This window comes from Tasmannia lanceolata, unplaced genomic scaffold (genome assembly GCF_043159265.1).
Source record: "Tasmannia lanceolata isolate RefF3 unplaced genomic scaffold, GAP_Taslan_0.1 ptg000011l, whole genome shotgun sequence".
Lineage (NCBI taxonomy): Eukaryota > Viridiplantae > Streptophyta > Magnoliopsida > Canellales > Winteraceae > Tasmannia > Tasmannia lanceolata.
In genome coordinates, this window is record NW_027518688.1 from 10313073 (window position 1) to 10323607 (window position 10535).

General features: G+C 39.9%; 1 pseudogene; it reads right to left on the reverse strand.

The window, feature by feature from the left end:
- Nucleotides 1-1865: 1865 nt before the first annotated feature.
- Nucleotides 1866-4298, reverse strand: LOC143885864 (cytochrome P450 71A1 pseudogene; annotated as a pseudogene).
- Nucleotides 4299-10535: the final 6237 nt, after the last annotated feature.

Sequence of the window (10535 nt, forward strand, 5' to 3'; positions counted from 1 at the left end):
ATTTATGCGAATATTTCTTCAGAAAAACCTAAATATTTTTTTTAAAGGGAAATGATATTTCCACCCTCTTTTCGTCCTTGGGCCACACTCCTCTACTGTATTTAGGACTACTCTTTTTACACTAGAAGAGGTGTGGCCCAAGGACGAAAAGGGGGAGAAAATATCACTTCCCCTGTTTAAAGTATGATAATTCTAACAATTACGCATGGAAATTATTTGTTGAGAACTTTAACCCGGGGATTTCTTTGTTGGAATGGTTCGTAATGATATTGACAACAATATGAAAAGCTAAGAATCTCATGTCGCTCTCATTCTGGCTATGTATTTACCTACTAGTGGGGATGCACACTGGAACTACTTTTGGTACGTTTTACCTACTAGTGAAGCTGGACACTTGTATGTGATCACGTTCGATTAGTCTCTTTGCCGATGGGAATGAACATTGGAACTACTTTCGATACCTTTTACCTGGTAGTAGGGCTGGACACTAGTACATGTTCAAGTTTGATCGGTCATTTTACTTGCTAGTTGGGTTGGACACTGCTGTATAAATTATGAGCACTTATTTAATATCGAGATCAATAATAGTTATACTACATGTAAATGGGGTTGGACGTTGACCATAGTTTAGGCTGACAAGCATGAAGTGATTGAATTGAGCTGCGATGCTTATGATTTGATTGCATTTTAAGCCATACGGAAACTCTGTCTATGAAATGCTCTGCCTTGATGGTCAGTCAAGGAGTTTATTTTAGAGTGTTATCTATGGTATAAATTGTTGGAATCAATGTATGTTGATATTGTTGTCAAATTTAGCCTTGCATGCTTATGGGATTTAACTTCTTAGGTATGCGGCGTTGTTATGTGCCCAGTCTCCATGTTCTCCAATTGGGGTATGACAAATCGTGACCAACGAAAACGTGCAATTTTACCGGCGTACATTTGTTGGCGGTCTTAAAAGTGGGTTTTTACCGGCAGTCATAAAGTAACCATGCATTTATGCTTTTAAAGTAGGGGTGCAACTCGGGTCTGGTTGGGTCGGGTTGAGGCCAACCTGAACCTAACCTGAGGAACCATTTACTCAACCTGAATCAGACCCGACCCGACCCGATTTCCAGCCCAATGAGGTTCAACCCAACTCAACCCGAGGAGCCCCTTTTTTCCAACCTGAATCCCACCTCCCCGAGTTCAACCCGACCAAACCGGAGTTTTTATGCTTAGTAAAATAAAAAATGATAAAAAATATCGGGTTTCACTTGGGTCAGGTTGCCCAAGCCCTCAACCCAAACCTAACCCGAACTCAATCCGGGTTGGGAAAACTCAAGCTGAACCCGAACCCGACCTGACCCAACTTTTTTTTTCTCCAGCTCGAACCCGATGGTTCGGGTTGAATCCAACCCGAGTTGCACCCCTATTTTAAATGTACTATTTTTACCGGCGGTCTTACGACCGGACAGTATTACCACAGGACAAAAAGGTCTTAAGTGCTTTGTTTACATACCAACACCGACGCCCTCTTTCCTTCGCCTTCCATGGGATATGATTCACGTTATATGCAGGCAGAAGTCTCCTTTGCTCCATTTTCGTACTCTCCGCGTGGTGTCCCCCCCACCCACGCCCACTCTCCTGATCTTCTTCCAATTTATGTTTTCAGATCTTCCAATCTACGAAATTAAGTCTTGATGTAGGGACAGCACACATAAATCAAGAAAGTAAAGCACATAATAGTTTACTAAAAAAATGATAAGAAGATTGTGGATCTAAATCCATGAAAATATCAACTCGCTGAATCCATCATTACCCATTTATGACATTGATTAGCTTGATATATATAACAAAAAGAAAGAGCTAAAACTGGAATACGTTTAGAGATAGGTTTTATCATCGTAGGGAAAGTGAAATATGGGAACAAGATGGAGATCGCATTTCCTATGGACTGTAAGCCCAGAAGCTTCAGTCATGTCCAGGTCCTTGTTTTCAGCATTAGGCAACTCCCAATCAAACCAATATAAGAGATTGGCAAGAGCAAGTTCCACAGAGAAAATGGCAAATGAAATTCCAGGGCAACCCCTGCGGCCCATACCAAACGGAATTAGTTGAAAATCCTTCCCTTTGAAATCGATGGGACTATTCATAAACCTCTCAGGGCAAAACTCTTCAGCATTATCCCATGAATCGGGGTCCCTTCCAATTGCCCATGCATTGAAGATAACTTTGGTTTTTGGAGGGATATGAAAACCTTGTAATTTAGTAGCCGAGATGGTCTCTCGTGGGATTAGCAATGGAAGAGAAGGATGTAATCTTAAAGTCTCTTTAATTATTGATTTTAAGTAATCCATTCCTTGAATATCCTCCTCGTGCACCTTCGATTTTTTGCCAACCACTCTTCGTACCTCTTCTTGTGCTTTCTTCATCACTGTAGGCTTCCTAACAAGCTCCGCCATTGCCCAATCTAAGGTTGTCGATGTTGTTTCAGTTCCAGCACCAAACATATCCTTTGACAAAAAAAGGAAAGCATCAGTGATTTTCTACATTATTAATTTTAATACCCATGCATAATCTTTGTCTGTGTGTGTGCTAGAGAGAGATGATGATCGTAGGAGTGTTGATGGCAAGTGTCCGTTCGTCCAAAAGGGAGGATCAGAGAAAATTAGGGTGCCCATCTCCCAATTGAAACTCTATTGTTCTCTCAAGAGGTTGTGGATTTTCAGATCTGACTACTTTTTCCGTTTACAATGATTTTCTTGATTTCAAAGATACATACTCCCTTGGTGCGGTGTTGATTCTATACAACAATTCCCTCAAGAGATTTTTCATCTCTGATGGGGAGAGGTTCCTCATATCCAATATTACCTATGTTTTAGGAACCCCTATAGAGACTTTTCATCTCCAATATTAACTCTCTTTTAACTAAGTTTGTTCCTTTTCAGATCAAGGACCAAGATCAACTTACTTGAGAGACTTCTCATCTCCAAACTTGGTGGTACTTTTCATCTCCATTCATGGCGATGGCACCACCAATCACCCACTCACCTAAGACATCTACTACCCTATCAGTAGGTGGGATATAATCAACTACCTAATAAGTCACCCACACCAAGCTGATTTTTCAGTTGATATGGTAGACACATAGTCTTCGAAAGTCCCCAATGCACATGTTGTGAGATTGATAAAGATACCCATTTAGAAATCAATTATTTTTATACAAAATAATGATTAGATAATAATATGGAAACCAATGCATATGGGCGTGTAATACATGTCTCGGGATTGTCTGATGGTGATCTTCACCAATGTCTACGATAAGATCATCACGGATCTTCGATCCAGGGCTGATGGATTCACAATCCAGAGAGAGAGAGAGAGAGAGAGAGAGAGAGAGAGATAGATACCAAAATAATTGCTCTGAGGTTATCTTTGGTGAGGGGTGTGTCTAGGAGGTCGGATTCCTTTTGCAAATGGAGCATAACATCAACAAAGTCATTGCCCATAACTCGCTCATCTCTTTCAGGATTTAGATGCTCTTCGATCACTTGGTCAAATAAAGAATACAAGGTTCTAAAAGTCTTCTTCGTTCTTGCATCCAATCCAGTGATGACGTCCATCCATCCAAGAGAAGGGAAATAGTCACCCACACGAAAAAGTCCCATGATGGTACCCAATTCTCTTGCCACTCCAGCATATCTATTCTCCCCATGTCCTCCACACTTCTTACCAAAGGCAACCCTTGAAATTATGTCATTTGTAAGAGAGAGGAATATCTCACTTAGATTAATCGACTCCTCCCTCGCCGCGGAGCAAGAGTTTGAGATCTTCTGGATCATCATAAAAACTTCTTCTTCCCTAACTTGCCGGAATAATTGCACCCTCTTGGCACTTAAGAGTTCTACTACACAGATTTTCCTTGCTTTTCTCCAATACTCACCATAAGGTGAGAAGGCCACATCCCCATAGAAGAGCTGCTTGACTGCCACAGTGGAGGGCCTGCTTGAGAAAGCAATATCATGGGTTTTGACAATCTCATGAACAAGTTTGGCTGATGAAACTATTAGAGTTGGAACTTGACCAAAGTGTAAGAGCATCAAGGGGCCATGTTTCTTAGTCAGACTTCGGAGAGAACGGTGAGGCAGCGAGCCAAGCTGGTGAAGGTTCCCTATAACAGGAAGCTTGAATGGTGAAGGTGGTAAATTGGGTTTATCAACCCAAACACTGTTGAACCTTCGGAGAAGAAAGAGGAAAAAGTAGGGAAGCAACAAGAGAAAAGAAAGTGAGAGAGAGCAGGCTACCAGTAGAGCCATTAGCAAAACTTTGAGAATGATTTATTGCTTGCACTGTATTTAACCCTCTAAATACTAAACGACAAGAAACTTGAGCGGAAACATCAAAACATTGCAGCGCTGATATCATTTCCCTATTTTAATTATATGTGGAATGCTAGACTCACAAAAATTAATAGGGATTCTGACATATATAATTAGAGGAATGCTAGACTCACAGAAGCCCTTGCAAAAATGGATGTTGACCAACGGGGGCACCCTTTACCCCTGTTTTTGCAAGGGCGCCTGTGAGTCTAGAATTCTTCTAATTATATATGTGAGAATCCATATTAATATGACTGTCGCAATCTACATTTTTTCTTTTCCAGATCTAAGTAAAATGATATATAACTCTACGGACTGTTGAGGTGGTATGTTACTTTCAAATAGAACCATTATTTATACAAAGGGCTGTCTTGGTAACCGTGTTTATTTATTGTTTTAAGAAAATGTTCATTTACTAATATTAATACTAAAAGCTTAAATTAATGAAATTAAGACATAGAATCTTTGAAAATGCTAACAAATCTCAGCTCATCCTGCTATTTATATTTCTTGTGAGCCCCACCAATAGTCCAATACCATGTGAATGAGGTTCCATATTGTAATTTATCACTCTTCCAGAACTGTCAAGGAACCTCACTGAGCCCACATGTTGTCATGTTCAGAAACAGTCTGAGTTGGAATCTCAAGAAAACAAAAATAAGATCACAAGTCATTTATTAATTCATACATGAGGTATACTAAACTCTAGGGCGGTTTTACAGAACCTAGATGTAAGGGCACCCCATTGAATCCTCATCATCCGAATGCAGGGCACCCTTATGGCTTGGATTTTGCAAGGAATTTAGTATTCCTCTATATAAAGTTTTACAAAAACTCGAACGCTAAATTAAAGTGCGCCCAAGCAAGAACCCAGCAGCAAGGGCACGCCCCATGTTGGAAATATGTCACCCAACTCCATTTATAAAGGCACTGAAAAATGCACATCAATTTAGGATCCCTTTTATTAATAAAAATTATTGCAAAAAATAGAGAATAATATAATGTTATAATAGCTGTGATGATCTGTTTATTTAATTTTTTTTATAAACGAGGGAGATTGACCATTCCATTGATTGGTTCATTGAAGGTTGAAAACTTCATCTCTATATTTAAATATTGAAGGTCGGAGGAAAATTAGGTTCCAGGTCTGGCCTTTGCGTGTCCCAGTTATACCTCCCAATTAACAAGATGAATTTTCTTTTTGGCGTCAGAACTGTCCCACAAGAAGTTTCTTCTACCTAATAATTCTGAACTATACAGATCATCAATTTAATCCGATCTTTGATCTGATTAATCTGATCTCATGTACATGCATCACCTAGTACCCAAAATTTGACTGTTGATAACAATTTCGACTATCATAGAGTATTCGTACTCTATTTGGTTGGAAGGTGGAATAGGCACTAGTCCCACGCCCCCACCTGGCCAAAGCTCCTCCCCACTTACTCATGATTTTCATTTGTGGTTAATGTCACGCCCCGAACTGCTATCAGAGCCCAACACATGACAGTGCTGCACACTCAAAAGGCGAGCCTTCTAAGCATGTAAGGAATTTGATATCACATACATTATAATCATTACCCATGATAGACCAACGACAATCTATAGTATTAAAGTCTCAACATGAATAATGAATAAAAATAACCTGTCAAAGTCTCAGAGGGAGAAATGCACTGGAGTACCGATGTGTACCATGCACCTGAATATACATATGGTAATGTTCATCTCTTACCTAAAACAAGTCATTTATGGATATTATCAGGGGGTCCGTGCAGATCTGGTATAGTGCCTTTTTCGCTCCACAAGGATCAAAATCAAATGAACATTCATTCTCTTTCTGTCGAACAGAGAGAGAGAGAGTTCTGACCTCTCAGTGACTAATGATCGAGTGCTCCAATCCCACTATAAAACTAAACCAAATCATCCAAACACAATATCTGAAATCAAGTACTCAGTCTAAGAAAGCAAAAATCAAAGTAATCTCCGAGTAGTGTAAGACTATGCTTCTGCTCCAAATCTCCATAAGTGTCAAGTCTAAGGATCTGAATACATAATCCACGGATGAGCTAACACTTATTATAGTAATAACAACTCAGCTGGGTCTAAGCATGCCAAGAAAACAAGTGGTCAAAACAATTCAGTAGTATATCACCAAAGCATGAAATGAACACTATAATCACACGTTCCATATATAGTGTTCATTTCATGCTTGTGAAATCCTCAGTGTTGACCTATAGTAACTTATAGTATTGATCTATAGTATTAACAAGCATGGTCAAACACAAATATATTGAGATCAAAATAAGTCACTGAACACAATCGGAATATTCAAAGGTTCACATTTCACAATCTGGTAAGAATCAAAGGTGTCAAGAATGAATCACACACTGAACGGTAATACTCTAGGGTCATCGGACTAGTCAACATATATAATTCCACAAAACACTGGTTCCACATAATTACCAATCGACAGGGCCAATGTACATTTCCTATTGACTGGATCCACATGCTAACGTATTATGCATTCCCCGTTAGCAGTGTCCACAGTTGCGAAAGCATTAATGCCCCACTGGCGGGATCGAAGTTTGACCTAATCCTCTACAAGAAGTGTCGATAACAGAGTAGAGCAATGTGCATGCATATATCAGTAATAAGTATGTTAGTCAAAAGTTATACGCTGGGGTTAGCACAAACAAAGCTATATGTTGTCAATGGGATGCTCAATATTAAAGGAATCATCAAGATAGTTCAATGAAACATAGGGACACGGTGACCAAAATCTAAGAGCATGTTAGATCCGAATTTTATCATAGCTGGCTGTTCACTTAGTTTCACATAAATCAAAATACACTTACAAGGTTGCAAATCTACGGGGGTGCCAAACGAGACATTTGGGGGTCTAAAAAATAGTAAAGTGACACAGTATTACTTACCTCGAGTCAATGCCCTTTTGAATTCCGAATCTTCAATCACTTTAAATCAATCCCTCCAGTGGTTGTAATAGTCTCCGGCGGTGCTTGGCTTCTCTGCAAATGATCTCCTCTTGTTTTCTAGGATTTCCTCTGAAGAGATAATCACATCATTCGTATTTGTACTCTTGTTTAAGACACATAATCAGGATTTTGTCTCTTTTGATACCCTTTGTCATAAAATGTAATTACGGATGGGGTATTTCATTCTCCCCTCCTAACAAAAATTACGTCATGATTTAACAAATGTCACATACATGAATCCTCGAAGAGGTAGGGGTACTTCTTCCTTATTTCTTCCTCCAGATCCTAACTGGCCTCACGTTCTCTGTGGTTCTGCCACTTCACTTTTACATACGGTATGGTCAGCTGCCTCAACACTTGGTTCTTCTGGTCAACAATGTGAATGGATTGCTCCTTGTACAATATGGCATCCCTTAATTGCAGGGCGGCTAGTTCAATAATGTGGTTCGGATCATGTATATACTTTCGAAACAAAGACACATGAAACATATTATGAACAACTGCTAATAGTGGTTGCAATGCCATCATATATGCCACTTCTCCCAACCCTTCCAGTATCTCGAAAGGTCCAACATATCTCGGACCAAGCTTACCATGGATCCCAAACCACATTACACCTCGGGTAGGCCCTCTGGAAAACATGGTCTCCATTTTGAAATTCGAGCTCCCTTCGTCTAACATAGGCATAGCTCTTTTGCTATCTTTGATCCGAACGGAGACGATCTCGAATCAATTATTTCTTGTTGACAGTCTCTTGAACCAATTCAAGGCGTAAAAAGTCTTCTCTCCCTCCTCATCCCAGCAAATCAGGAATCTACAATTTCTACCATATAAAGTTTCATTTGGTACCATCTGTATGCTGGCCTAATGACTGTTATTGTAAGCGAACTCGACTAAGGGAAGTTGTTGATCCCAAACACCCTTGAAGTCGATTGCACAAGACCTAAGCATGTCATCTAGAATCTGAATTATCTTTTCAATCTGACCGTCTGTCTCAGGGTGGCAGGCGGTATAGAAAATGGGTGTGGTTCCCAAAGCTTTGTGCAAACTGCCCCAGAACTGAGATACAAAATGGGTTTCTCTGTCATATACAATGGACACCAGAACTCCATGCGGTCTGACAATCTATTCTATATATAGCTCTGCCAACCTTTCCAAAGTCATACCTTTCTTAATATCCAAAAAGTAAACTGATTTCATTAATCTGTCCACAATCACCCACATTGAGTCATTGCCCTTAGGAGTATGAGATAATCTAGCCAAGAAATCCATGGTGATCTTCTCCCACTTCCACTTGGAGATGGGAAGGGGTTGCGATGGTCTAGCGGGTCTATGGTGATCGATCTTGATCTGTTGGGAAGTTAGGCATTGATCCACATTGAGCTATTTCCCTCGTCATATTGTTCCACCAAATTTTTTTAAAAAATCACTATACAACATTATACTCCCTTAATGCATTGAATTATATTGGGCCTCTTGCATAATCTCCCACTTTAACTTAGGCTTCTCTGGAACACACACCCGGCTACCATATCTTATGGAATCATCCTCGTGGATTCAAAATTCTTATATTGACGCTACTTCCAATTCGCCCCTGATTTTATGCATATGAGGGTAAAGACGTAATTCTTCCCAAAAGAGTGGGCTGGACCTGAAGTGTTTCTATCTGCACTTCACTACTTTGACTGAATATCTCAATGTCTGCCCTTCTGAGGTCTTGCAAAATATGCCTTTGCGATATAAGCAACGTTGCAATATTAGCCGATGAATTTCTACTAAGGGTGTCTGCAACTATGTTGGCCTTGACAGATAAGGTAATCAGAACGTCTAAAACCCAAGTATGGATTAAAGTAGTGTCGCGCACTTGGAACCTCATTTTGGTGAGACGGCCAAAGAGTTTGACTTCTCACAGAACTTGGAGGAGACTTGTATTTACAAGTAGGTTAGTGGGAGTGCTGTAACGTTCTTGATGTTGTCTGTTGACAATATCCCCTCATTGGAGATGATATAGGGATATTGTCTTGCATTGAAAATATAGCTTTTTCGTCGCTTTTCCCTAAAGGACTTGTAAATCATACATTCTAGTGTGTTAAATTGTTTAAGGAACAGAAACAAAATACCAGGGATGTCATGAAGATAGTTGGACAGGATAATGGTTAGGTTTACTGTGGCAGATTCCTAGAAAGGGTTAGCATTCTTTTAGGATGGAATCAGGATCTCTAAGATGATATTCCTTCGGATGTCTGAGAAGAAGCAGGACATTAGTATCAGTTCCCATGCATTTGATGTGGGTAGTCTGATGTGCGCCATGCTGTGTACTAAGCTTGAATTCTCACTCTATGAGGCTTGACAGATAATGGTTTGACCATGGTCCCGAGCATTGGATGGTGATAAATTATATTTCTAGGTACCGCAAAGAGGACTAGGCATTGTTGCTGAAATTCCAATTAGCAACTCAAGAGGGGGGGTGAATTGGGTTTCTTTTAAAATTTTACTAATTTAAAAACTTTGTTTGCACTAGTTTTAGATTGATTAGAAAATCAATATTAAGATTCAAGACAAAAGTAAAGAGCTTACCACAAGAGAAGGAGTGAAGAGACAAAGAGGATTGACACAAGGATTTTTATAGTGGTTCGGTCGTAACCAAAGACCTACTCCACTCTTCTCAAGTTTGGCTCCTTGAGGTTTCCACTATCTTCTCCAAGGAACTTAAATACGGCGTTCCTTTCGCCTTGTACAATCCGAGCTCCAAGCTCCAAGCTCCAAGGGTCTTCTACGGCGCCCTTTATTGCCAAATACAATAAAAAGAGAAGGGTTAGCTTGCTTGCCTCTAGATAGGCTAATTACATGTAAAGCTCACTCACTCTCACAATAAAAAGATCAACAAATGAAAACCCTAAAGTCTCTCAAGTATAAACTAAGGTCAAGGCACAAGAGAGAGGGAGAGTGAAAATCTTAAGAAAATTGAGTATGAATGCCTTTGAAAGCACTTAGAATATTAGATGAACTCCTTAGATGAGTTCCTAAGAGTCCCAAGGTTCATATATATAGTGGGGAGAAAGATATGCCATTTTTTAGCTCCCCAACGGTGTTCTCGGAGTCCGGGCTCGGAGCTCTGAGTGGACCGTAGTCCCTTTATTTTTTGAACCTGGAACAATTCTTGGAGCTACGAGAATTTTCT